The following is a 27,256-nucleotide window of genomic DNA, read 5'->3' on the forward strand; positions in this document are numbered from 1 at the left end:
TCCCAGACTTTTAAAAAAAGGACTTGATAATGACTCTTGCAACTGCCTCCCCTCTGCACACCATCCCATTGCCTGTTCCCAAAACTGTAAAAGTCTGTTCTGGGCTAGGACGATGACAGAAACAAAGCAATCGCTTTAGGCAACCTAAAATTTTAACTGAATATACTTCAAGGTACATATACTCAGAATTCAGTGACCAAGGGTTCACTAGGGCAGTTGATATGCTACCAGATCTTTTGGCTTTCATTACAGTTTAGGGAGCTTGTATAGGTGTAAACGGAGCAAGACAAGGAGCATTTCCTGGTTTCCTTAGTTTATGCCATTTGAAAATAAAAATACTTTTCATCTGACATACTTGTTTTAGAAATTAAAGCCCTTCCCTTTTCACTTATAGACAGACAATACAGCCAGTTAGTACTTTAACAATAACACCTAAAACAAGAACTGCTGGATACACTTTCTACCACTGTCAGAATGCTTGAGAGTTTTGTTTGTGCTGTATTGATATTAAAAAAAGTTTTTTTAAGACCAATAGCACCAAATCCCCACATTATAACTGTGCATACTAACTCTGAGTAATTAATCTTATCTCATCCAGTCTGATCCCCAACATTCAACCAGAAATGTTTCTTCTAAAGCATATGAATACCATATCATTTGGCACAACTAGGCAAACGCCTGCTTTTCAAAGCTCGCCCATTAAAATTAAATGAAACAGCATGGACACCCATCTGGTATGTCCACACTAGCCAGGAGTAGAAGCTTTGATGGATATATTGATGTCTTCTGTTTCCTCTAAACTGAAACAGCTACCACTCCCTAAACATTCTGACCCTTTGTGGTTTCTTTAAATAATTATTCTTCATAACGCAGGGTAGGAATGGGCACCTTTGGTGCAGCTGGGGACAAATTTTCTGCCCTGGGATCTTCTGAGGATTAGAGATGGGACTATTCATATATGAGTATCCCTGCACAGGTGGTATTAACGAGGGTCCAGTCCCATGGGGACAGATGGTCCACTCACCGATCCACCACGGACATGGATGGTGCGATTCTACGAATGGCTCCACAGTGCGGGATCCGTTCACCACTCTTTGACCTTGCAGGGAGACTTGTTCTCCTGCCTCCTGCCAGGAGTGGCGAGTGCATTGCAAGCTGCGGAGCCATTCGTAGAATTGTGCTATCCACGGTGGATCAGTGAGTGGACCGTCCGGCCCCACCTGTGCGGGGATATTTGTATACGAATACCCCCATCTCCACTGAGGACACAAGGAGAACTGAAAAAAAATGCCAGAAAACACAATAAACGAAACCTAGGTAAAGGTAAAGTTTCCCCTTGACATTTAGTCCAGTCTTGTCCGACTCTAGGGCACAGTGCTCATCCCTGTTTCCAAGCCACAGAACCAGCGTTTTGTCAGAAGACAGTTTCTGTGGTCACGTGGCCAGCACGACTAGACACAGAATGCCGTTACCTTCCCACTGAGGTGGTACCTATTTATCTACTCGCATTTTTACATGCTTTCGAACTGCTAGGTTGGCATTTGCACTCAGAGAAACACAGTGCAATTTATCATGAAAGATCTTCATATCCTTAGAGATATCTAAGTTCTTTCCCCACCAGCCAATCTCCTCAAAATGTACCAAGATACGAAACCAGCACGGAAGATTCCTGAAAAAACCCCCACCAGTACTGGACATAATACTCCCACAGCAAAAATGTTTAACAGTGGTGGACAACTGCTGACAGAGCCCAACTGATTTTCCACTCTGGGCACAAGAAAGGGCAGCATCTATCCACGTTCTCTAAACTGGAAGTCACTAGAAGATGGTGTCTGTTTCCTTAAACATACTGCTTGGGGCTATATGGCACAGAATTGTACGTATAACTTTAAACAGAATATCTTTCCTGATGGAAGCACAATTCTCCAATTTGGGCTAAAATATTTCGGTGATGCGAGGCTCTGGGGCCACTTGAAAAGCTGCTCCTATACTTCTTTAACTACAAGAAAAAGGATCCCCAGAAGAAGTATGGAAGGGTGGCCTCTTGGTGAGTGATTCCATCATGTGGTTTATGTACTTGGAACAGAGTCAATTTAAAAGATCCACACTGGATAGGGTACATAAGTGTGTTGAAAGGAGGTCCACCAATCTCTATCTACTTAGTTCTACTCCAGGCCCAGAACAAGGTGGATAAGAATATAGAGGCAAGAAATACCTAGTCTGTTATATGTGAAATGCCACCCTGCTGCTGGCTAACTCAAAAAACATTAAAACTGATTAATGAACTGATTAAACCACATTAAGTAATCAATTAATGTTTTGAGCTCTAAGCCCTTCATAAGATCTCTACGCTCCTCCATGATAAGAACAAGACAAATAAACAGACTACAGGCTTCGGAACAAGCAGCAGACTTTGCTGCATGGTTTCAGATAACGTAAAGCATAGCGATTCTGGGCTGATTCAGTGCCATTCAGAAAATGCGGGTGCTGTTTACAGAGTCACGTTCTAGTTTTTCAGTGTGGACTGGTATTCTTCCATTCTATGCAATAAATAAGTATGAAAAATTAGCACATAACAAAACATTTGCTTCTTTAAACTCCACTGCACTTGTAACTCAGTCGACATTTATTACACCTACATGCAGACACATCCCATTGTAGAATGTCCTCCCATGGATACTGCCTTTTATTTTCGTGTCAAATTAAAACCTGGATGTTGAACTGAATATTTGCCACCCAGTGGGATTCTTTCCATTTGTTTATATCTGTTTTGTTTAAATTATACAACTATTTTATAGTGTTTATTCATTTGGACTATTTCAGTTGATTTTAAGGTACTCTTACTGATTATACCCTGCCTTGCAATTTATGGATGTATGGCAAATTATCAATCAAACAATTAATCAAGATTTGCATGAGTTTTAAGAAACATGTTTGTTTAAAAGGAACACATAAAAAGCCTGCCCGTGTCAGCTTCCAGGGTATTTCAAGTTGCCCACATCAATATCACAAGTGAGAGTAAGCACATAGCATGGGTCTGTACATTGTTGGGGCTGACAGGGCCTGGCCCGAGGAAGCCAACTCCGGAACCTTTATGGGCTCTGTGGCTCTTCTCTGGGCCCTTCCAATGCTACTGTTGGTTTTCTTCCGAGAAGTAAAGTGAAAATAAGCAAAGTGGTAAATGCAAGGTGAACTGCAGACTCCCAGAGTCAGCTGTACCTTCAGGAAATGTAGACAGCTGCTAGGACATCAAGGTTCACTGCTGTGCTGTTGTGCAAAGCAGTTATGTCAGAGAGCCGAGAATAGAGTCGAGACTGCAACAAAAACATATTCTCAGGAGGCAAGAGGCATTTAATAGACAAGAGAAGCTGTCCTTGACTCAGATATCCATGTGTGATGCTGAAGGATAAGGAATCAGAGCAAGTGAAGTTGCTATCTCCAGCTATGTCTGTCCCTGCCAGTTTTATTCTGCAGCACAGACATAAATGGATTTTAGAATATACAACACTACATAGTGTAGTTTAATAGGCTTGGACAGCGTTTCATGATGGCCCAGTGTGCAACCTAGAAAGTTCCCTGGAATCCAGTGAAATACAAATATGTTGCATGACTGATAAGTCCATTTCTTGACCACAGAAACTTAGAATCACAGAATAACTGTGCTGGAAGGGGCCTAAGGCTACTGCTCAATGCAGAAGTCCAATTCAAAGCAGATCTGACAGGTGGTAGTTCGATTTTCTTTTGAATGCCACAAGTATTGTAGCTCTCATGATCTCCTGAAGTAACTGGTTCCATTGTCATACTGCTCTAACAGCTAAGAAGTTTTTCCTGATACTCAGCCTAAATCTGGCTTCCTGTAGTTTGAGTCTATTATTACATGTCTTGCACTCTTCTTGGGATGATTGAGAACACATCCTGCCCCCCTCCTCTGTATAACAGCCTTTTAAGTATAGTGGTGCCTTGACTTACGAACTTAATCCGTTCTGGAACGATGGTCGTAACACGAAATGGTCATAAGTCGTAGCACCATTTCCCATAGGAATGCACTGAAACCCCATTAATCCGTTCCAGCGGGGGAAAAATATAACAAAAAACAAAACCCCAAACAGAGCAAACCTCATCGGAACACGCTGAGGCTGGAAAAAAAATCACAAAAAGCGCACTGCGGCTGGACACACACACACACACACACACACACACACACACACACACACACACACACACACAGAGAGAGAGAGAGAGAGAGAGAGAGAGGGAGGGAGGGAGAGGGAGAGAGAGAACAAGCCCCATTGGAATGCACTGGGCCTGAAAACACAAACACACACACACAAAAACAGAGCAAGCCCCATCAGAATGCACTGGAGCTGAAAACACACACACACACAAATACACATACACACACAAATAAACAGAGCAAGCCCCATCGGAATGCGCTGGGGCTGAAAACACACACACATACATACATACACACAAAAAATCACACACACACACACACACACACACACACACACACACACACATACACACACACACACACAAATAAACAAAGCAAGCCCCATTGAAACGTGCTTGGGCTGAAAAAAAATCACAAAAAAACCCAACAACAACACAGCAAGCCCCATTGGAAGGCGCTGTGGCTGAAAAAACAAACACACCAAAATACACACACACAAAAAATCACAGCACAGAAGCATATCCCATGCCCCAGCCCAAACCCACCCTGCAAAACCCTGTATGTACTCATTCAGAAGCAGAAAGAAGCACCAGGCAGTCCGAAGCCTCCTTTGACGCACACTGTCTAACCGCTGGGGCGAAAGAGCTACAAAGAAGAAGCCTCTTCGCTGACCAATGGTTAGTACATTTGAATTCCTCGCCTTCCCCCCCCCCACACACACATCTTTTTCCAGTCATAACTGAAAGCTCCGGTCACAAGTAGAAGCAAAATTTTGCGGCCGGAGCTGGTCGTAAGCTGGGACGTTTGTAAGTCGAGGCACCACTCTATTTCAAAAGTGCTATCATCTCTCTCTCCTTCCCCCACTTCTTTTCTCGAGGCTAAACATGCCCACTTCTTTCATTCTTCCCTCACAGGGCTTGATTTCCAGTCCCCTGATCATCTTTGTTGTCCTCCTCTGAACTTGCTCCACTTTGTTGGCGTCCTTCTTAAAGTGTGGTGAACAACTCGAGACTAATTCAAATTCTATTTTAACTCTTATTTGAAAATGTGGCACCCTAAAACTTTATAGCACCTGTATGTGTTTTCAATAACATCAGGACTTAATTGATTTAATTTTTATAGTATAATTTAATACAGATAAGATACATTTCACAGAGAGCCACAGGGGAAAATCACCACAATGCAGGGGAATGTGACGCTCTTATGACTACTTTTCATCTTTTCTGAGAGATGAAGCAATGTAGACGCCGTCAGCTGGGGATATTATCCCATTAGTCACTTGCATTTGGGTAATTCATTTGCAATATCCAATTATCCACTTTGTTAATGTCCCACATCTGTGTGCAAACCTTGCCAGTAAGACCACATTTGCATTCAAAAAACATAGCAAACATGGACTGTAGCAGAATAATTTTTCTCCACAACAGATTCAATTGGCTGTAAATACAGACAATGCTCCCTTTAACCAAGATCATGCACTCCTTTCCCATGCAGACACAGTCTGATTCTATGTACTGATTCTATTCAGAAATAAGTCTGAAGTGGATATTGCTCCCAGACAGTAAGCAGGCGTAGTCCACCTAACTGTGGAGAATTTCCTACAGTCAAGACTTGTTTCATCTTCACAGTAGCACTGTTATCTGAGTTGGCTAAAACTAGAAGGAATAAGAGACTAAAGTTTATGCATCTACAAGGCAGAAGCTGAAAACCCAAATTGCAGGCCTACGTAGCTTTTACCAGCAAGGAAGGGATCATGTCCCTTCTCTTGTGGGTCAAGTGAGTTCCATCTGCTCAGTATCAATCCCAGATAGTCTTGGTGGGCTCTGCTAACTAGCTGGTGATGATCAAAGACCAACACATCAGGGAAAATGAAGGACAAGAAATGCTTCCTTAATAAAGCTGGCAGCATATGGGTGCAAGTTTTTTTAAATTTTCTATTATTTACTTATTTATTCGATTTAGATGATATATTTCTTGCAAAAATGGAACTTCAGGTTAAAGAGGTAGAGAAAAGTCATGTTGCAGGTTTCAGGTTCAGCGTTAGTTTGACCACAAAAAGTAGCAGGTGTCATAGTTGTGTACAATTTGTGTTACTAGTGCTTTACACAAGCAAAAGTAATTCTCACAAAAACAAAAACCCCATCACAACTGAAAGAAAATACCTGACAGGCAAGGAGACTTTTTTTTTACAGTTTTTCATTCTTATAAACAAGATTAGCAGAAATATGCATCTCTACTTAGTGCAGCTCACAGTAATATTAAGCAAACATACATAAAGCACGAAGCTGTATCAATTGTTAAAAAGAGATGATATAAAAGCAGAGAGAAAACAATTTAGAAATGTATTACTGACAAGGAAGTATGAAATCCAACTGGTCACAAGGCTTTTCTCAAGAGATGGTCTGTTGTGAAAGCCTGCTTTTTTTTCTTGCTAGTGCATTCTACGACGTCTACATTGGCTTGGGCATGTCGTGAGAATGACTGATGGTAATTCTCCAAAATATCTCCTGTATGGAGAATTAGTGCAGGGAAATTGCCCCAGAGGGAGACCACAGCTGTTATACAAGGAGATCTGCAAGCGGGATCTGAAGGCCTTGGAAATGGACCTCAACAGATGGGAAACCCTGACCTCTGAGCCTTCAGCCTGGAGGCAGGCGGTGCAGCATGGCCTCTCCCAATTTGAAGAGACCCTTGTCCAGCAGGCCAAGGCAAAGAGGCAGTCCTGAAACGAGCAAAATGAGGGAGCTGGACAGCGGACAGATTGTATTTGTCTTCAGTGTGGAAGAGATTGTCACTCTTGAATCGGCCTTCTCAGCCACACTAGACGCTGTTCCAAGACCTCCATACAGAGCATGTTACCATAGTGTCTCGAGACTGAAGGATGCCTACTACTAGTGCATTCTTAGACAACTCCAAGAGATCATGGTCAGTACAGTTGGTGATTAAGACTTTCGGGGATTTTAATCCATGAATATCTGGGGATCCAAGGTTGGGAAGCACTGGGCCAGTGGAAGAACAAAAGAGAGGGAGACAACTTAGCTTCCCCTGGCTAATCAAGAAAATCTCCTCTTACATCCCCATCAGATCTCTGAGGGACTAAGAGAAGGGCCTCCCCAAATGTCAAAGATAATTGGGGGGATATGGCCTTTAAGTAGCCTGAATTCCTCATGCTACACTTGAATGCAATTGCATTATGGAAATCTGTTGTAAGCCATATAGGGAACCAGCTGGGCCTTAGAATGATATTAGTATTCTAAATAATAAAGAAATACATTTCCTCTATGCTGTGATCTCTCTATAGCATAGGATATTCTCAGACTAATTCACACACCTGGAACAAATCATCACAATGTCAATTAAAAAAAAAAGTTAATGGAGAGTAGATCCTTCAGACCAGAGTCTGTAATTATACTGGCACAATAACACATGAATGAAGAAATGCAGCATTTGACTCCTTGCCAGAAACACAACTGCTACCACAGTTAAGTGCATTGTGCCTTGTTTAAGTCATTCAGTGGCAAGGTATTCTTTGGCTATATATTGGCACTTTCAAGCTACAAATTAGAAACAAAGGGTATCGTTCAGAAAGTATTATTATTATTGCACCAAGGGGTGCTTCATCAGTATGTTGCCACTTCATGCCAGTTTTGCATTTACTCATTCATAACTCATTTCTGTCCCATCTCTGCAGTACTGGAAACAAATTCATATTTTCATACATATTTAAATATATATTTGTAATTGTATATTCTTTTTTGCAAAAAAACCCACTCTACTAGAACCCAGCAAACAGTTATCAATATTAACTATGATTAGTTGGAAACAACAATAGATTGTTTTCACTAACCATAGTTTAAATTAACCATTGTTTAGGTTCCAGATACTTTTGAAATCTGCTGGCAGCTGGTGTGCTTTAAAATGGAGTTTAATTTTTTTGTTTTAAAATAGAATTTTTTTTTGCAAGGGTCTGTGCTGGCTGGTGTGCTTTAAAATGGAGTTTATTCTTTTGGTTTTAAAATCAGACATTTTTTGCAAGGGTCTGTGCTGGCTGGTATGCTTTAAAATCAAGTTTAGTCTTTTGGTTTTAAAATCAGAATTTTTTTGCAAGGGTCTGTGCTGGCTGTTGTGCTTAAAATGGAGTTTAGACTCAAGTTCCCCAACCCCCCATTGTCTTCTCTCTCTGTGTGTGTGCTCCCCAGGTGCTTGGTTTGGTTAAAAAGGTGTTTGGTTTAAAAGGTGCTTGGTTTGGTTTAAAAGGTGTTTGGTTTAAAATGTGTTGGTATAAAATGTGTGGGTTTAAAATGTGTGGGTTTAGCATGTGTGAGTTTAAAATGTGTTTTAGACTCCAAACTCTCTTCCCCCCATTGCCTTCTCTCTCTCTCTCTGTCTTCTCTCTTTTTGTGCTTAAAAGCACAAACCTTTGTTTGAGGCGTCTGTGTGCCCCAGTAATTACCTTCTTTCTTTCCTCTTTTCCCCATGGTTCCATCCATCCTTTCCTGCTCTTTTTTTAACCTAACTAATTGTAGGTTAAAAAAAATCTCCCCCTAGTGGTAGAGGACGGATTAAATGGTTTTGCATTAGTTCCTATGTGAACGAATGCTTTGACTTACAACCGGCGCCTCTACATACAAACAAAAAAGAGCTGGAATGGATTAATTGGGTTTCAATGCATTTCAATGGGAAATGCTGATTCAAGTTACAAACATTTTGATTTACGAACATCTTCTGGGATGGATTAAGTTCATAATTTGATGCACCACATGTGTTTCATTAACTACATACATACAGCTTCTCTTGTAAGAAGCAGATAAAAAGAAATCCACTCTACAAGACATCCTAATAGAATGAGTCTGTGAAAGTTGTGGTGTGTACTGGGAAACTCTGGGGCATGTAGTCTGTATTTGGTTTATATGTTTTGGTGTTATATCCCAGGTTATGCACTAATAAGAATTAATGTACACACAACACTCCTGACTTTGCATGTTAACATTTTGCAACTGCACATTATATCCAAGGATGTGCAACAATACTTAAAGATAGTAGCCCTATTGTGCTATTTCTGAAGCACACATCTTCTCTAAACAATGAAAGGTATACACAACCCAGCAATTCCTAAACTTGGATCCCCAGATGTTCTTGGACTGAAACTCCCAGAAGCCTTTACCCCTAGCTGTTCTGGCCAGGATTTCTGGGAGTTGTAGTCCAAGAACATATGGAGACCTAAAATTGGGAACCACTGCACTAGTCCAGCTCCTCACCATTGCTTCTGCTAAGTGAAAACATCTGCACGAGGGGAGTATTTTTTTTAAAAAATCATGGTTCTGGCTCATACAGAAAGCCTACATGAATAGAACGTATTCCCTCTCACTTTGTGTGCACACACCCCTTGTTGTACATAGAAGGCACATACTTTAAGAACCACTCAATATGGCTTGTGTATCATCATCCTTTTGGAATGTTATCACAGTTATTGCCCATGTCTCCTTCCAGATAAGTGCTGAAGTATACTTTTTAGGTCCAGTGCTGTTTTGCACCTTTTCAATTTGGTATTATAGTGACAATATTTGTTATATGTACATCATAACCTTTTTATCATTTGTGTGCATTAAATATTTCTCCAGTCAGTCATCCCTTTTTTGGCCTATATCCCAGTAAGTGAAACCATAATGTAGAAATGTTTTTTTTTTTTTTTGAGCTGTAATTCCCCATTGCTAGTTGGGTGGGTGGGGATTCTGGGAGTTGTTAATAAAAGAAAGGGAACTCTTCCAAAATCTGGTCTTCATACTAATGAAGATTCCCTCCTTGCAGGGAATAAGAGAACAGTCAAGTTTTGTCTGCTGTACACTAAGTCAGTAATTTCACAGATATCCCCCAAAATGCAGTGATCTTCACATGGATAAATTTATAGATACAGAGCAATTAAATTCCAAGTTATTGCTCAAGATTGTCCTTATTACTTTTTTTTTTAAGACCTAAAGAGAAACTCCCGAGTGAGCAGATCACTGACCTGAGAGAATGTAATGCTCTTATTACCCATCAAGCCAGGAGCTCATTTGATGATCTCTGCTTTGTGAGCCATTCACTTTTATGGGCCATGGCTTCAATCCACAAAACCACAAGATTTGAAGCCGTACCATCAAAGTAAAATGATCCTAATCTGGGGTAAGTGGCTGGAAGCCTAAAGCCCTAAGGCATTAAAAATTCCTATGAAGATTTTGATAGCTTGATGTTCTAGCTATGCTCAATAACTTTATTTAAGAAAGGAAGGTGTAGCTTCCTGGGGTGTAATGTCCTGAACAACTTATTATGTTGTGCTTATACAGTGCATGGAACTCTATGATACGATGAACAGGGAATAATTTAATCCCAATGGGGCTTTTTAAGTCAAACTCATGGCAATGATACTTATGAAATGAGGAATTCCATACGATGTGTTATCACCTGTTCATTTTCATTAGCCTTAACAATACCATATATTGTGGGCACTGTTTCTTTTGATAGACCCCCTGGAAATAACTTCAGATCCTTATTAACAAGCCCAGTACAGAGTTACAAAGAAGCTGAAGAGGCTAGAAACTCTAAGTTCTATGAAGAAAGGTTGAATGAATTAGGAGCCTTAGCACATTCATGTCACATTCATTAAGAGTTTACTAATTTATCAATCATACAAATATTGAACAAAACAAAACAAAAACCACAACATTGTTACACAACTAGACATCATCATCATCATCACCACCACCACCATCATCATAACAGGAAACTTCACACAGTATTATAAGCAGCTGCAGATCTCAGAAATAACACTAATCAGAACAAAACAAATTGGCCATAGTAGGAACAGCATATATACTGTGCAACACTTAACAGATACTTAAGTTTTTTTTTGTTAAAATTTGTATCTGTTACAGTATATAATACCAGTCAATGTTTTTATAAAATTGATTGACTGTCAATATTATATCAATATTACATTATATTGATTGACTGCTGTCAATTCATATCAGATGAACCTGTCTGATATTTTTCAGTAATAATGTGCTTTGAAGTCAATTCTGACTTATGGTGACCTGTTTCAGAATACTCAGAAACCAGCGATATCAATAGGGAAGAATGCAACCATCACCACCACCATAATCCTGTAGTAAAAAGAAAAGAAAAACCTAGATGGACAAGGGAAGAAATACTTAACATTGTTAAGGACAGAAAGGAAGTGAAAGTACAAGGTGACAGACAAACAGGGAAGCACACTATCTGACCATGAGAAAATAAAAGAGAGGAGGAACAGTATCCTGAAGACAGATACAGAACAGAAAAGAGGATGACAGATTTCATTGAAAACAAATTCTATGACCAAACACCTGGCGTTCTAGGCAGTTAAGTGGATGCAACTGGAAGAAATAGAACATCAGGGGTAGATTCACAAAACAGTGATTCCTATGGAGCAGTTTCGCTGGACAATGTTTGGTCCCTGCATCGCAAACTGATTTTCACTAGACAATGATTTTGACAGCTCCCTCTGTGCTCGCAAAACAGGTGTTTTCGTGACCTAAGCTTCGCAAGACAGCAATTTAAACAGCTGGTCGGCGGTTCGCAAAGCGGCTTTTCTAGGGCCGATCTTCGCTAGACAACGACGATTCTTCCCCATTGGAAGGCATTAAACAGGCTTCAATGCAGTCCAATGGGGAAATGCTTTTTGCTAGACCACTGGTTCTTAACCAGTGGTTACTCAGGAGCTTTGGACTGCAACTCTCAGAAGCTTTCACCACCAACTGTGCTGGCTGGGGTTTCTGGGAGCTGCAGTTCAAAAACATCCGAGTAACAAAGGTTAAGAACCACTGCGCTAGACAATGATTTCGCTAAACAGCGATTTCAGTGGAACGTATTATCATAGTATAGCGAAGCACCACTCTAGTTAGTTCCATGCAGAGCCACAGTGACCAGCATGTCTCTACAGGGAACCCCTGAGACCTCCAGGAATGAGGAATTGGTAGTAGCATGGCCACTGCCCTGAAAGTTATCATTGTTTTGCTTCCCACTTCAGCCTCCCGTATTGCTTGGACCACCTTTCTATGGAATATTTCCTTGTCTAAATACCAAGCAAGCAGGGAGCACCCAGCCCTATTTGGTGTCCAGACTCTATATGTGGCTATCATTATGAGTCGTCAGTGCTTCTAAGATTAGGAACACCAAGGCAAATAGTTTCCTATTTCCATTTCATTATCTGCTCTGTGAATGGATGGGCTGATGAAGTGGTACAGAACATGTTGCTATAGAAAACTTTTTGACACACGACAGGTGTAAAACAAAACACACATTGATAAATGTAATTATTATCTGAGCAAGTCCGAAAAAAGAAAATGGAATTCTCAGTGAGTGTATTTTCAGTAGTTCCATCTGAAGACATTTGCATACTGTATGGAAAATGACAGGCAACCCTTGAACTGTAGCTGCTGGAGTTGATACTGCTGAAATTTCACAACTCATTTTCTTGGTATTAAGATGCTAAAGTGGTTTAAGGAAGATTTGTTCAAATGAGGCTTGGCAATTTTTCTGAATAATTTAATGCCCCGAATTAAACATTTTTCAAATTTTAGACTGCTGTGCCGTTTGCCTTATGAGCACGACACAATTTCTTCCTCCTTTTTTTTTTTTTCCAGATACAAAAGTTGTCAGAAGCATGCTGCATGAGTGATGCAAGCAAATGGAAATGTTTCCACCTGAGTTAGCTCCATTCCTTAAATAGCAGGGCTTCATCATTAAGGAAAGCTCCCTTCAGCTGGCTATTCATACTTCCTTTTAGGAAGCCCAGTGTTGCCATTTTATCTGGAGAGATTCCCTTTCTTCATTATTAAACGCACTGGCGACTTCAAAGAGTTAACACCATCTTTTCTCACATTTGTGCTCTTTTTCCCCCTTGGCCCTTACTATTTGCATAATTCAATTACAGTTATATTAAAAAAAAACCCTGCTTGGCAAGACAATCACCTGCCCCTTTAAACTGAAACATTATGAGCCAACCGTCTCCAATCTTTGCTGATTAACAACAGCATATTCCAAATTTATTGGGTCTATTACCAGCCATCTGAAGAGCAGCTACGGTGCCAAATCTCCTTTCTCAACTTCTCCAGGGAATCCCTTCTCAGATGCTCTTTTCACAACCGGTAAATAACACTTTATATCTTTTGCACAGATAGCAGATAATTACCATATGGTTCAAAACATGCTTGCGCCATTCACTTTCCACAAGTAAACTTCCTTCATTATGACAGCTAAGGAGCACTCAGGGATCTAAAGTCTATAATGTAGCCCCCTGTAGGTTTGGTGGTTTCAAAGGTCAGTGTCTATTACAATAAAAATTCAGAGAAAGAGTAAACGACTTTGTAAGAAATTATTTTTACAGGCCAGCAGCCGGAACAGAAGGAGCGGGGGAGGGACAATACCAAGGCAGGTAAATAAGCGCAGAGAACCCACCAGACAGCACTAATCAGTTTTTTTTTTAGCACTGCATGAAATATGGTAACAAACAACAATAATGGGATGGAAGAACAACTACAAAGATGTACAGAGAGAAGTAGATAAAAGAATCCTCCAGTGTTGTTACATTTCTAGCAATCAGATCAGATACATAGCTTTGATGAAAGAAAAATACTTTTTTTGCAACTATTTGCAGCAGTGTAAGAACTGACACCATCACAATGAATGGTCTGAAGTACTAATATTTAAGTTCCCTGGCTGTGTTCTGAAAGAAAAGAAAAAGAAATATATATATATATATATATATATATATATATATATATATATAAACTAAACAAGCCTAGAAATAGTCATGCAGCAAAATCATATGCATTCATGCATACATACATGAATACACAGAGTAAGATTAAGTCTCTTAGGTTTGGTGCGATTTACACTCAGGAAATTATACAGTGGTGCCTCACTAGACCTCACAAAATGATGAATTTGCTTTTTGAGCAATGTTGCGCGTTGCAATTTTCTCGCTGGACAATGTTTGGGTCCTTGCCTTGCAAGACACGTTTTTAGTTTTTTTTCCCACCCTGTTTCACAAGACTGTTTCTGCCCCCCATTGAAACACATTAATTACGTAAGACCTACTTTTTTATCCCCCCCCCCCAAAAAATGAGGGAGAAAGTGTATGCTGCTAGCTTTCCAGGGTCTGCCTCCTGAAAAAAACAGCAGCATACACTTTCTCCCCCACTTTTTTGGGATAAAAAAAGTATGTCTTATATAATTCATGTGTTTCAAGGGAGGAAAAATCTTGCAAAGCATCACCAACAAGGCTATGGCTACAAATTTAAATAATAAAGAATGATGAAAACAGCCAGGAACCAAAGGATAATGAGATTGTAAAAAAAAACAAGGGAAATTAGAAATGTAATCTTCCATTAACACAAATTATGCAGTTGAGTTCCCCACATTTAGGGAAATCACAAGAATCAACAGCACACCCAAAGTGCAATGGATGAAACTCCCTGTGAGAAAACCACTTTTATGACATGGTATCCCCTCTGCAAGGTATGAACTGGAATGGCCCTTGTACCTCATACCCCCTTCTGTCCCCTGACCCCCCAAGTCATGGTGACCCCCGGCTGCACCTTCCACTCAGTACAGGGCTGCACAGCCCCAGTCCTGCCAGAGGCCAAGAGAGCTCCTCAGTGTTTTGGGGTGCCCTGAGGGACCCCCATCAGGGGCTAGGTGTTCCTCCCACAATCCTCTAGGGCACAGGTATTAGCATATGCTAATACCTTATGCTAATACCTGTGCACTAGAGGATTGTGGGAGGAACACTTAGCTCCTGATGGGGATCCCACAGGGCACCCCAAAACACTGAGGAGCTCTCTTGGCCTCTGGCAGGACTGGGGCTGTGCAGCCCTGTACTGAGTGGAAGGTGTAGCTGGGGGGTCACCATGACTTGGGGGGTTAGGGGACAGAATGGGGTAGGAGATGCAAGGGCTATTTCAACTCATACCTTGCAGGTGAAATACCATGTCATAAAAATGGTTTTCCCAGCAGGAGGTTCATCCATTGCCCTTTAGGTATGCTGTTGCTTCTTATGATTTCCCCAAATGTGGGAGTCTCAGTTGCATAATTTGTGTTAATGGGAGATTGCTTTTATGATTAATCCTGGTTTTTCTAAATTCCTTTTCATCTCTATTTTTTTCTCATCGGGACCTATTTCAAAGGCAGCAAGTTCTGATGATGTTTTATATTCCATTCTTTTTCTTTGTTTCTCTCTGTGGTAAAGGATCAGGGCAAATGGGGTTACCATTGTCAGGAGCCAGGGCGCTGCTTTGATTTCTTTTATCCTCTGTTGTTGGAGAGAGAAAGAGGGGTAAGACCATCTGAGCTCCCTTGAGTTTTCAAAAGCAGTGCAGGTGAGGGGATTACTTTTCCCCAAGATGGTATGGGGAACTGTGTTTTGCAAGAGGATGTCTTCTATGGATAATTTTTGCAAGACAGTGATTTTAACCCCAATGCATTAAATAGATTTCAATGCATTCCAATGAGGAACTGGGTTTCACAAGACGATGTTTTTGCAAGACAGTAATTTCTATGGAACAAATTTAAATCGTCTTGCGAGGCACCACTGTAAAAGGATATCTGCCAGGTGGTTGTCTAAATTTCTCTTGAACACCTCCAATATTGGAGCCCTCACCACCTTCTCAAGGTAACTGGTTCTATTGTCATACTGCTCGAACAGTTAGGAAGTTTTTCCTGATAGTCAATGGAAATCTGGCTTCTTGTAACTTGACCCCATTGTTGCATGTCCTACACTCTGGAATGACTGAGAACAGATTCTGCCCCTCCTTTGTCTGACAGCCTTTCAAGTATTTGAAAAGTGCTATCCCATTTCCCCTTGTCTTCATTTCTCAGGACTAAATATGCCCAATTATTTCAGTCTTTCCTCATAGGGCTTGGTTTCTGTGTTGCCCTCCTTTGAACTTGTTCCAATTTATCAGCATCCTTCTTGAAGTGCAGTCTCCAGAACTGGACACAGAACTCAGGATGCAACCTATCCAGTACCAAATAGAGGGGAAATAGTACCTCATGGGATTTGGAGACTATACTTCTGTTAATGCAGCCTAAAACAGCATTTGCCTTTTTTGCAGCCACATCACACTGCTGGCTCAGCTCATGTTCAGCTTGTGATCTACAACAGCTCCAAGACCCTTCTCACTCATAGTACTGCTGAGCCAGGTATCTCCCATCTTGTAACTGTGTGTTTGGTTTCTTTTTCCTAGGTGCAGTACTTTGCACGTATTCCTGTTGAATGCCCTTCTGTTGTTTTCAGTCCAGTGCTCAAGCCTATCAAAATCATTTTGAATTTTATTTCTGTCTTCCAGGGTATTAGCTCTTCCATCCAATTTTGTGTCATCCACAAATTTGATTAGCATTCCTGGTATCTCTTTATCCAGGTCATTAATAAAAATAATGAATAGCACTGGGCCCAGGACTAAGTGCTCGAGTATCCCACTTGTTACCTCCTCCCAGGTGGAGAAAGAACCATTAATCATCACCCTCTGACTATGATTCTGTAGCCAACTGTGTATCCACCTGATGTTGTTATATCCAGACCACACCTAGTTAACTAGCTAATCAGAATATCATGGGGCACTTTGTCAAAAGTTTTGCTGAAGTCAAGATATACGATGCTTTGTTTTCTAGGTGTTTACATAGTGAGCACTTTATAATCTGTTTCAGAATCCTCCCTGGGATTGATGTCAGTCTGACTGGTCTGCAGTTCCCAGGTTGCTCCTTTTTGTAGATAGGGAAAACATTAGCCCTCCTCCAGTTGTCTGGCACCTCACCCATTTCTCATGATTTCAAGAAAACAATGGACAGTGATTTTGAGAGTTCTTCGGCCAGTTCCTGCAATACTCTTGGATGCAGTTCATCCAGCCCTGGAAATCTGAATGTAGTAAGGCATTCCTTGATTATTTGTTTATCAATCTCTAAGTGCAGTCCTGTCCCCTCCACCTGCACTTCACATTTGTCTGAAGGATCATAGTCTGTCCTTTGGGAAAAGACTAGCTAAAATAGGAATTGAGCGCTTCTGCCTTTTCTTTGCAACCTATCCATTTTCTTTGTGGTCTCTGAAATCACACACGTGGATGACTATCAAGTTTATTTACTGCCTGGTGGGATGTCAGAAGACACCACCACTCTCCTTAAAGTAGCATCAAGCTTGGCCTTGATGTCCAATCTAGAATGATTGGTGAACATAGAAAGCCATGATCCTGTTGCCACTTTGCAAATATCTTTCAGGCTAGACTTGTCTAAGAAGCAGTGTTGAAACAGCAAATGCTGTGGTAGAGTGCCTTTTCACCAAACTGGGCACTGCCATTTTTGAGAGCTGGTAACACAGTGTGACAGTACTACTTTTCCATTTAGATAATCTTAGGATATAACATCTTTACCTTTTTTTCAATTCCTGGTAGTTAACAAAAAGTCTTATAGAATTTTTGTAATCTCTTGTTGTGGATGTGTAAAAGTCCAGTGTCCTTCAAACATCCAATATGCAAAGTAACTTTTCTAACTCTGATGCAGGGGATGGGGAGAAGGTTGGGAGTACCAAGGACTGGTTCCGGTGGAACTCTAAAACCATTTTAGGTAAGGATATTGGGACAATAACATGACTTTACTCTTATAAAATTGCAGGAAAGGCAGGTCCGACGTGAGGGCACCAAGTTCTCTTAGCCCTTTGAGCAGAAGTGATTGCAATTAACATTTTTTATGTTAAAGAGCCCTGGGTCTGAAGACACCATTGATTCAAATGGCAGTTTCATAGCAGATTGAATAGCAAGGTGAGGAAAGCCCAAAAGGTCTTTGGGCCATGTGTGCTGGGACTGATGTACTCGGTTTAAATTTGCTTACTAGATCATTACATTTCTCCATCTTGTCCTGGGGCAGGTAAGCTCTTCCTTTTGGGAGTTGCCGCCCAAGAATATCTGGGCTACCCAAGGTTGGGAACCGCTGCTCTAGAGCAGTGGTTCTTAACCTTTGTTACTCGGATGCTTTTGAACTGCAACTCCCAGAAACCCCAGTCAGCACAGCTGGTGGTGAAGGCTTCTGGGAGTTGCAGTCCATAACTCCTGAGTAACTCAAGGTTAAGAACCAGTGCTCTAGAGCAGTGGTTCTTAACCTTGGGTTACTCAGGTGTTTTTGGACTGCAACTCCCAGAAGCCTTCACCACCAGCTGTGCTGACTGGGGTTTCTGGGAGTTGCAGTTCAAAAACACCTGAGTAACCCAAGGTTAAGAACCACTGCTCTAGAGGGTTCTGAGGTTATTCATACAGTTGCAAAAGGAACCAACATACAGTACAGTACTCTCTGATTTTCAATCCCGCTGGGCGGGGCTCTGCCTTGCACACATGCAACTTTCACCCCTGCATGCAGGGTTCCGTCACAACCGGCACCAAATGCGATAGTGCTGTGCAGAGGAGGAAGAGAGCTGCACAGAGGGAGACTGAGTTGTGCGTGCGCATGTCCAGCTTACAGGGAATCTTGAAAGGAACCCATATGTGTGATTTCACAGAGACCACAAAGAAGAATGTTTTACACAGTTCGAAGTCTTTTCCAACTGTTTTAAAGCTCTGCTCATTCTTTTAGTTGCTTCATTGCTTGTAACTCATTCCAAGATCTTTCCCATACAGAGTGGGATATCAATACTTTAATTAAAAAAGTAAGTTAACAGTCAGCAACGTTTACAATCTACCTTCATATGTTTATGCAGAAGGCAGCCTCAGCTTAGCTCTTCTGTAGTTCACCAGAACCAGAATTCCCTGCCCCATTACTATTGCTTTTGCAGTGAAGTTCGGCTTGTACCCAGGAGAAGTTGTGACCTGTTTTCCATCCAACTTTTGTATCACGTTTGTCCTTCTTCTCCCTCACCCTCACCGCATTCCTGCCTTGCAGGCACACAAGGTTTTAAAATGGATTAGTCTGATTAATTGATGAAACTGCTGCCTTAAAAAAAAAAAAGTTCAAAATACAGCCAGAAGGGATAAACAATAAAAGATGTTAAGACTGGTGAACTAACAGATTTTCAGCATCATTTGGTGCCAATAGTTTATGTAAAACTATTAAAACATTTATTTTCAAATGGACTCTTCAGCTTGTGATGACAATATAAATTTGTAATGGGCCTGACCAAGATCATTAAACTGGGGGAAAAAAATCAGAAAAGGCCCAAGAGACAGGACGACACAAGAGAAATGATGGGAGGCTTCTTTTAAATTAAGTTTTAAAATCAATTGATAACAGTGGTAACTGTCCTAACAAGCCAGGGGTGGGTAAAGTGCAGACTCTGTGCTATATGTGGTCCCACTCCATTTTGCCTCCCCACACTCAGTTTTTAAAATATGATTTTTGTTTGTCTTCAACATTTTTGAGGTTTCTGAGAACAGCTGGGGGTTTTGTAGAAAAGTTTGGAAGGGTAAGTCCTCCAAAGCAAGACTCATAACCTGAAGCTGACCTTCAGGTGTTTGGGGTTCTCCCCCCCACTATGATATATTTTGCACATTATCCAGACCTATTGCAACCTATGGTGGATAGTGGAGGTAAAAATATACCCCCCCAAGCCTGCTACAGTATATTTGATCACTGAATAATAGGCCAATGCTTCTTGATTGTGGTGGCCAAACAGTCTCCTTTCCCTGAAACCTGGTTTATATCCAAACAAAGGACACAGACCTAAGGATCAAGGATATCAGACGAAGTTAAAGAAAACATTTAACAAGCAATGTTCACTCAAGTTTTTCTAGGCTCAGTATAAACTTCTAACATCTCCCTTTCCCAATGGCTTGTTTGTTTTGCTGAACAGACATATAAGACTTTGTCTGCTTGTGCAAAATAGCAAGATTGATCTGTGTTCCTTAACTTACTTTAGCTCCCTTTAAGCTTCTTCTGCTTCAGGTTTTTATATATATATACACACCCATAGATACACACTGTACAGTACAGGTATATACAGTAGATATATACAGGGGATGCTGATGAGTGTTCAAGGTAATAAGTGAGTAAAATTTTATTTTCTTCAAATAACAGATATCCCACATGATGGACTGTATTATATACAACACATAGTATACTGATACGCTGATCATATAAACAGCATATATACATGCATTTCATTTGTATAAACAGATCTGCTCACTCCACAGAAGTGAATGGAACGTGAGACAGAAACAGAAGCTGAGGCTAATTGTGAAACAACACAGCCTCAGTTAAGGTATTCAGAATGAGGATATGTGCAAAGGGAGCTGTATTTCAGGATGCATATTTTACAGACACTACAATAGGGGCGCAGCCCTCTACATTTCAGATGGCAACTCCCACAGTCCCTCACCACTGGCTAAGTTGCAGACCGCTAAGGTTTGGAGGTCCAGAGTTGCATATCCCTGTACATTTCACACACACCCTTTCCAAACCCATGTCCACTCCCAAATATGCCTTCAGGTGCCAGGACCTCTGAGGGCTAGTTTGCCCATGTAGAAGTGGACAGGACATATATTCTCCACATGCAGTGACTGACTCCAAGATGCACTCCTCGTACCCTGATATACCCCAAGGCACATATTTTTAGACGGCTTGCAGCAAACTTTGACAGTTGTATAGGGAGATCTAAACACAGCATGCTTTGACTGTTTTTATCCACTTACCAACTAGATTACTACCTGGTGAAATAGGGCACTTGTCCTATTTATCCCTTAATTACAAGGCCCCTCTACTTGCTAATGCCTTAAATTGCTTGGTAGGTGTCCTTGGCTCAGCAGGCAAGGTGGAATTTCTGTGATTATGGAAGAAAAGAAGAAAAGTGGGGGTGGGATTCTTTGCTGTGGTAGCTCTGCCGAGGCTATGCCGAGAACGATTCTTTCTGCCACAGGAAAAGCTAGGCTTTCGACAAAGATATTTCTCACTAAGACATTCTGACAATTCTGATAGATGGCCCCCTCTTATGGTAAAACATAAACTCAAAATTATTATGATTACATCATCAAAAGTAGTGATTTGTCCTGCAGATTTCCCAATCAGCAGTACTGTTCTGATCAACCAAGCAAGAGGGAGGCAAGTGATGCTCTTTTTGGCTTTGAAAGCTCTAGGTCTAAACTTTTTTTTTTTTAGATCAAACTGTCTGATGCAAGACCTACATTTGTACAATCTTTCTGCCTGTTAAGACTGGTGGCCTTTTAGGCTTTCCTCCCCAGACTGTTAATTCAAAGTTACTAGACTTGACTAATACCAAGTTAAAGTTACTAGACTTAATTAATACCAAAGAGATCTAGTAAATAGGCTAGAACCTCTATGGATATCACTTGGAATGTTTCATTTATTTATTAAGCTGGCATTTCTCTTTGGAAAGCCTACTTCTCTCTAATGCTTAACTAGCCATTAGATTTTATTAAGAAGAACCAAAAAAAAAAAGAACGACATTAAAGCAACAGCAAAATGACCTAGTTTCACCGGATGAAAGCAAACAGACCTTGGGTCTACTGGGTCTTCTAATTTACTCGTCCTTTTAATATACTTATATTTTGCTTATTATTGCAGGGGTCAAAGAGCCTCAGAGTAAGAGAGGTCGTATGTGGGCACTGGAGATTCATGGGCACCACCCGTTGCCCACCCATTGTAAAGAATAATAACACTGGATTATTTTTCAAAAACTGTAACAGGAACAAATTACTTTTTAAAAAATAACTTTCCAAACTCTCATTATAACTACCTAAAAATCATGGGAATTAGCTTCAGACAAATTCTTCCTTCCCGGCGGGGATGAAATCCATTTGTTTTGTTCTGTGTTTTTTTTAAAGTTGCATCAGAATATCTAAGTTTGTAACACCAAAGTTATTGTTGTCAGTAAGGCTTCTGTTGAGAACAAGTTTTCTTTTGGGCTTTCAATTACACAAAGAAAAAGAAAAAAAAGTTTGATTTCTGTACTCATGTTCTCTCTCTGCTAACCAGTTTCTCCTCCTTGTAAATATTTGCATCTAACTTTGCAGTAGTTCTGATTTTTTTTGCTTCTTCTACCATTAATTCAGATTCACCTCATTTCCATACTTTTCAACATGTTATTTCATTTCTTTTGATCCATTTCTCTTTCTTTTCTCTCTTGCAAACCCCCCCCCCCCCATTCCCTTCATACATTTCCTGCATTTTGAACTGAATGTTACTGGTTGATAAAGGGTTGTTTGAAAAGATTTCAGAGACAGAAAGAGAGAGAGAGATACTGCCTTAGCAGATTGCTTAATCACATTTCTCACCTAAGACCAGTATAATAAGGGTGATCCACAGGGTGTGAATCAAGATGCTCCAAGTGAAGATACACTAATGGATCTTGGCCAGCCTTAATTAGAATTTTCAAGTTGAGTCCTTGTCTCCTCTTTCGGACAGAAGAGCATCAGCCTTTCAGTTTTATAATAGCTGTCAATGTACTCTGAGCAGTTTTGCTTTCATCCTTTCCTGTTCATAAATGTTGGTTGTTTATTTGGTGTGGCTGCGTGGAGAACTACTACCATGTAGCAAATGCTCCAGATGTGGGCCAACATGGTTCCTATTCCAAAAAGAGCACTCTTCTTTTTGAAGGGCAGCCAAAGGACATTCTAGTTGAAGGTCAGAAACAGAGCTTAGCAACTCTGAAGCTGCACATCCACAAACTCCACCTGGACAGCTGACTTGATAGGTCTGATTTTGGCAGCTGATCACAGTCTTCCTCAGTCAGGTGAGATGAATTGTAATTTTGTTTTTAAATCATTTCTTATTTTTCATCTGTACATATAAAATGGTACCTGCAGTGTTATGGAGATCTCTTCCTTCCTTCCTTCCTTCCTTCCTTCCTTCCTTTCTTTCTTTCTTTCTTTCTTTCTTTCTTTCTTTCTAAGAGGCTACCTGACTTCTGGGTTGTCCTGACCACCACCAGTTCAGTGTCTGCCAGATGTTCTTCAGAGTATGCTTCATTTTGCAATATGAGAGTTCCAAAGAGGGAATGAATTGCCTTTATTTCATAATACTCCTGCCACATTAATAAATGCATTAACGTACCCAGTGTGATATAGTGGTTAGAATGATGGATTCAGACTCTGGAGACCTGGATTCAAATCCCCACTCAGCCATGGAAACTCACTGTAGATAGAATGGAACTGAGAAAGCCACTCGTTAAATTTCTCAGATGCCTTGAAAGCCCTATGAAGACTGCTTTACATTGGTTGTAACTTGACAGAACATAACTAACTTCCTAAGGCAATTTTCAGAGTTGCAGCCATGAAAGCATTTCAACAAGAAACATAAAACAGAATAAAAGGGGGCAGGGGAAAGGACGTTGTAACACTTTAAAGATGAACTGCTATATTTTCATGTAAGCTTTCGTGGAACATGATTCATGTCTTCAGACATATGAGTTAGAACACAGAGGCTACATGGTAAAACATTCACTTACTGATAGTGGCAATTGTTTGAATATCACACCTCTGTTTGGTATTCAATTCTTACGACCCCTGTTTGGTATTCAATTCTTTTTAAGCTAGGTTCTATAACCCACATTTTGACTATGTTGACTGCAAGACTGCTTTACAGTATCAACGCAGTAAAATCCAAATGATTTTAAAATGCACAGAATTTGATCATGCTTCTTTTTCTGAGAAATGTGATAGAAACCACCTGGGGAACAATATTAAAGCTGTCTGAAGACCAGCTGAGATGCTGTTATTAGTAGCATAAATGGCACTTCACTAGTAAGATGCATCTATGCTACTGAAACTACCCATGTGTGCCCGCCAGAAATCTCCACAGGGATCCCTTGTTCTAGTCGTGGGGCCAAAAAAAAAGGGGGGGAATCTTTGTCCCTAAGATAACCCATTACATCCACCAAATAGGTCTCAAATTATGGCAGTCACCATTAATATCCTCAACAGGGATATAAATCCTCACTTATCTACTATAGTGAAGTGTAAGAGGCCAACAAACTCTGGGTTGTCCATTAGATTATTCTCCTTATCCCACAAGAGGACAAGGTATTTTGTGATGCTCCTGAAAAGAGGACCAGAATTGCACAAATAACAGACACTGCATTAAGTAACTAAGACTGTTGCTTTGTTGCTTGGACTTTTAAGGATTAAAAGCACTGGCGAGATGGTGTACTTTTTTAAACAAGTCAACTAATCATTCTCCTTTCCCAGAAAGAAAGGGCATTAATTTTCTGCAGAGACTGTTTGTGCAATTTACGGAGAATCAGACCACAGAACAGCATTTGTGTTACTCTCACCTGGAGGCAAGAAATCTCACAGGGCTTTAAAATACCTCACTGGCGTGTCGATTTGAGACAGTCTAAATCAAACAAGGGAACGACAGAGGATGAGATGGTTGGACAATGTCATCGAAGCTACCAGAATGAATTTGACACAACTCCGGGAGGCAGTGGAAGACAGGAGGGCCTGGCGTGCTCTGGTCCATGGGGTCACGAAGAGTCGGGTACGACTAAGTGACTAAACGACAACGACGAAATCAAACAAAGAATTTAGCAAGTATTTTTTTTACTTCTTTATCTCTCCCTATCCTCCATAGGAGAGGCAAAAAGAATACACTTGGAAAAAGAGAGAAACGAACTAGGGTAAGGAAAAAGACTCTCCACACCTTCTCCCCTGGCTGCAGCAAACCAGAGAGACTTAAGAAATGGAAATGTTTCCATCATAAATACTCTCCCCATATGACTGCTCTGCCCACTGAGTGCCTTGTGAAAGACCTTTCTAATCTTTTTTCTTTTTTTAAAATAAAATTTTATTTTTATAATACATACATACATATAAAACAAACAAAAACTTATAGGCCAATCAAATAACAAACAAAACATACAGGCAGGAGATATTTCCCATTCAAACTTATCCATTATATGAGTCTGGCTACAACAGATCTTATCCCATACTCAATCATACTATATCCATATATATCTACACATATTATATTTCATATCCCTATTTCAAATATTTAGTTCAACATCTGAGTAGATCGGTCAAGTCGTTGTCGTGGCCGGCAATGTGTAAAGCCGTTGAGGCAGATATGATGTGCTAGGCACCACTCCCAGAGGTCGAACGCTAAATAGAGGAGACTTGGAGGAGTGGGCGCCATTTTGTTTCAGAATATAGTACATCACCATGGTGTTGTTGGTGGCAATTTGTATCATCTTGCCAGTGAGGAAATTTCTGAAAGCTTTGCAAGCTTTTATAACCATCAACAGTTCTAATTTGTTGATGTGAAGCAATTTCTCTCCGAAAGACCACTTGGCATGGATTTTCAGAAATTTGCAGTGAGCTCCCCAGCCTGTGAGGCTGGCGTCTGTGGTGACCTGTATTTGTGGTCGTGGTTGTTGGAACGGCCGCCCGATGGATAGGTTGGGAGGAAAACGCCACCCCTGAAGTTGGGAGGTGAGTTCTGGGGTGACCCTTAAAAGAGTGTGAGGAGGGTCTGTGAGTGGGTCGAAGAGGGCGAGAAACCACGACTGAAGAGATCTCATCTTGAGACGTATGTGCCTCACTACTGAAGTCATGGAGGCCATGGTGCCTAGTACATGTTGCACAGTCAAGGCGGGTACCATAGCATGAGGGGTGAAAACTTGAAATAATGCAAAAAGATTTTCTCTCTTGTCTGGAGGAAGAAAGGTGTGAACTCGTGCGGAATCTTTACATGCGCCTATATAATGAATAATCTTTGTAGGTTTCAAATTTGATTTTTGTTCGTTGACAGCAAGACCGAGATTGTGAAGGAAGGTAAGGGTGAAGTGAGGGTCTCATTGGGCCTTGCGACAGGAATGAGGTATAAGGAGCCAATTGTCAATATATGGAAATATGAGAACTTTTTGCAACCTGAGGTAAGCAGCTACTGGTACCATGCACTTGGTGAATACTCTTGGAGCTGCTGCAAGTCCAAAAGGAAGCCTTTTGAATTGGTAAGCTTGTGAAATTGAAGGGATTTCTGTGTGAAATATGGAAATATGGAAGTATGCGTCCTTGAGATCTATGACAGTGAACCAGTCATTTTTGCGGCATAAAGAGAGAACTGATTCGAGGGTAACCATACAGAATTTTGTGCTAATGACATCATTTGTTTAACTCTCTTGGTATAAGATAGGGTGAAGACCTCCGTCCTTTTTTGGTACGGTGAAATAACGAGAGATAAACCCTTTGTTGTGTTGTGAAATGGGTTGTATGGCATCTTTGAGGAGTAAATTTCTTATTTCCTCTTGTAGGGTTGGAGGTGGTGGAGTGATGACATGTGTTGCCAGAGGAAGTCGGAAGAAATGGATGCAGTAGCCATCGCGGATGATGGACAGTACCCAGCAGTGGTGGATTCTCAGACAGGGAGGTGTTTCCAGAGGGCAGGATGGGTGGAGTGGTGTATGATCTCAATCATCGGGGCATCAAACGTGATGTTTGGGCTTGCGGTCGTTACACCTAGTAAAGGGTTGTTGGCGGAATTTAATTCTTTGATTTCTGAAATAGGGTGTATAAGATGTTTGTTTTGGAGGATCTAGTTGGAATTTTTGATATGCGTTGTACGGTTTTCTCCATTGATTTTGTTGGGGGTGTTGTTGGTAAGATGGATAAACTCCCCAACATCTAGCTGCTGATCTTTTCTTTTGCACGTTTTCCAAAATATCATCAGTCTCAGCATTAAAGAGGCCTGCCCCATCGAATGGAAGGTCTTCAATACGTGCGCGGGCATACTCAGCCAGGCCAGCTGTTCTTAGCCAAGACAAACGTCGTAAGGCTACTGAAGTGGCCATTGACTTTGCTGTGGCATCTACCGTGTGCCAAACAGAAAGCATCTGTTGTTTGGCAACGGAAAGACCTTCTTGTTGAAAGGTTTGGGCAAGTACTTTTTTATCTTCTGGCAAAGATTCAACAAAGGTTGACATATTGTCCCAAAGGAAATGATATGCACACCCATGGCTCCCTGGTAGTTAGCAACACGCATGGTGAATGCTGCTGATGAATAAAGCCATCTTCCCCATTGAGTCGATCCTTCTACTGTCTATATTTGGTGTCATGAGGGTCTGTTGATGTCGAGATCTGG

At 40.9% G+C, this 27,256-nt stretch overlaps 1 protein-coding gene, 1 long non-coding RNA gene and 2 other non-coding genes across 6 annotated transcripts in view; 2 read left to right on the forward strand and 2 right to left on the reverse strand.

The window, feature by feature from the left end:
* Positions 1-27,256, reverse strand: part of ADARB2 (adenosine deaminase RNA specific B2 (inactive)) — a 392,231-nt gene that overhangs the window by 330,012 nt on the left and 34,963 nt on the right. The gene's annotated exons all lie outside the window — the stretch shown is intronic.
* LOC144583916 (U1 spliceosomal RNA) lies at positions 14,555-14,718 on the reverse strand. The gene has a single exon (XR_013537854.1). It is a non-coding gene; the product is annotated as a U1 spliceosomal RNA (small nuclear RNA).
* LOC140701540 (U1 spliceosomal RNA) lies at positions 15,157-15,322 on the forward strand. Its single transcript, XR_012080439.2, has one exon. It is a non-coding gene; the product is annotated as a U1 spliceosomal RNA (small nuclear RNA).
* The window catches only part of LOC110071887 (uncharacterized), a 41,039-nt gene continuing 32,758 nt past the window's right edge, over positions 18,976-27,256 (forward strand). For all 3 annotated transcript variants that reach the window (XR_013537740.1, XR_002299298.3, XR_013537741.1), the window contains exon 1: positions 18,976-22,913. This is a non-coding gene — a long non-coding RNA (uncharacterized LOC110071887). The remainder of the gene's footprint in view (positions 22,914-27,256) is intronic.

This window comes from Pogona vitticeps, chromosome 6 (genome assembly GCF_051106095.1).
Source record: "Pogona vitticeps strain Pit_001003342236 chromosome 6, PviZW2.1, whole genome shotgun sequence".
NCBI classification, from domain to species: domain Eukaryota; kingdom Metazoa; phylum Chordata; class Lepidosauria; order Squamata; family Agamidae; genus Pogona; species Pogona vitticeps.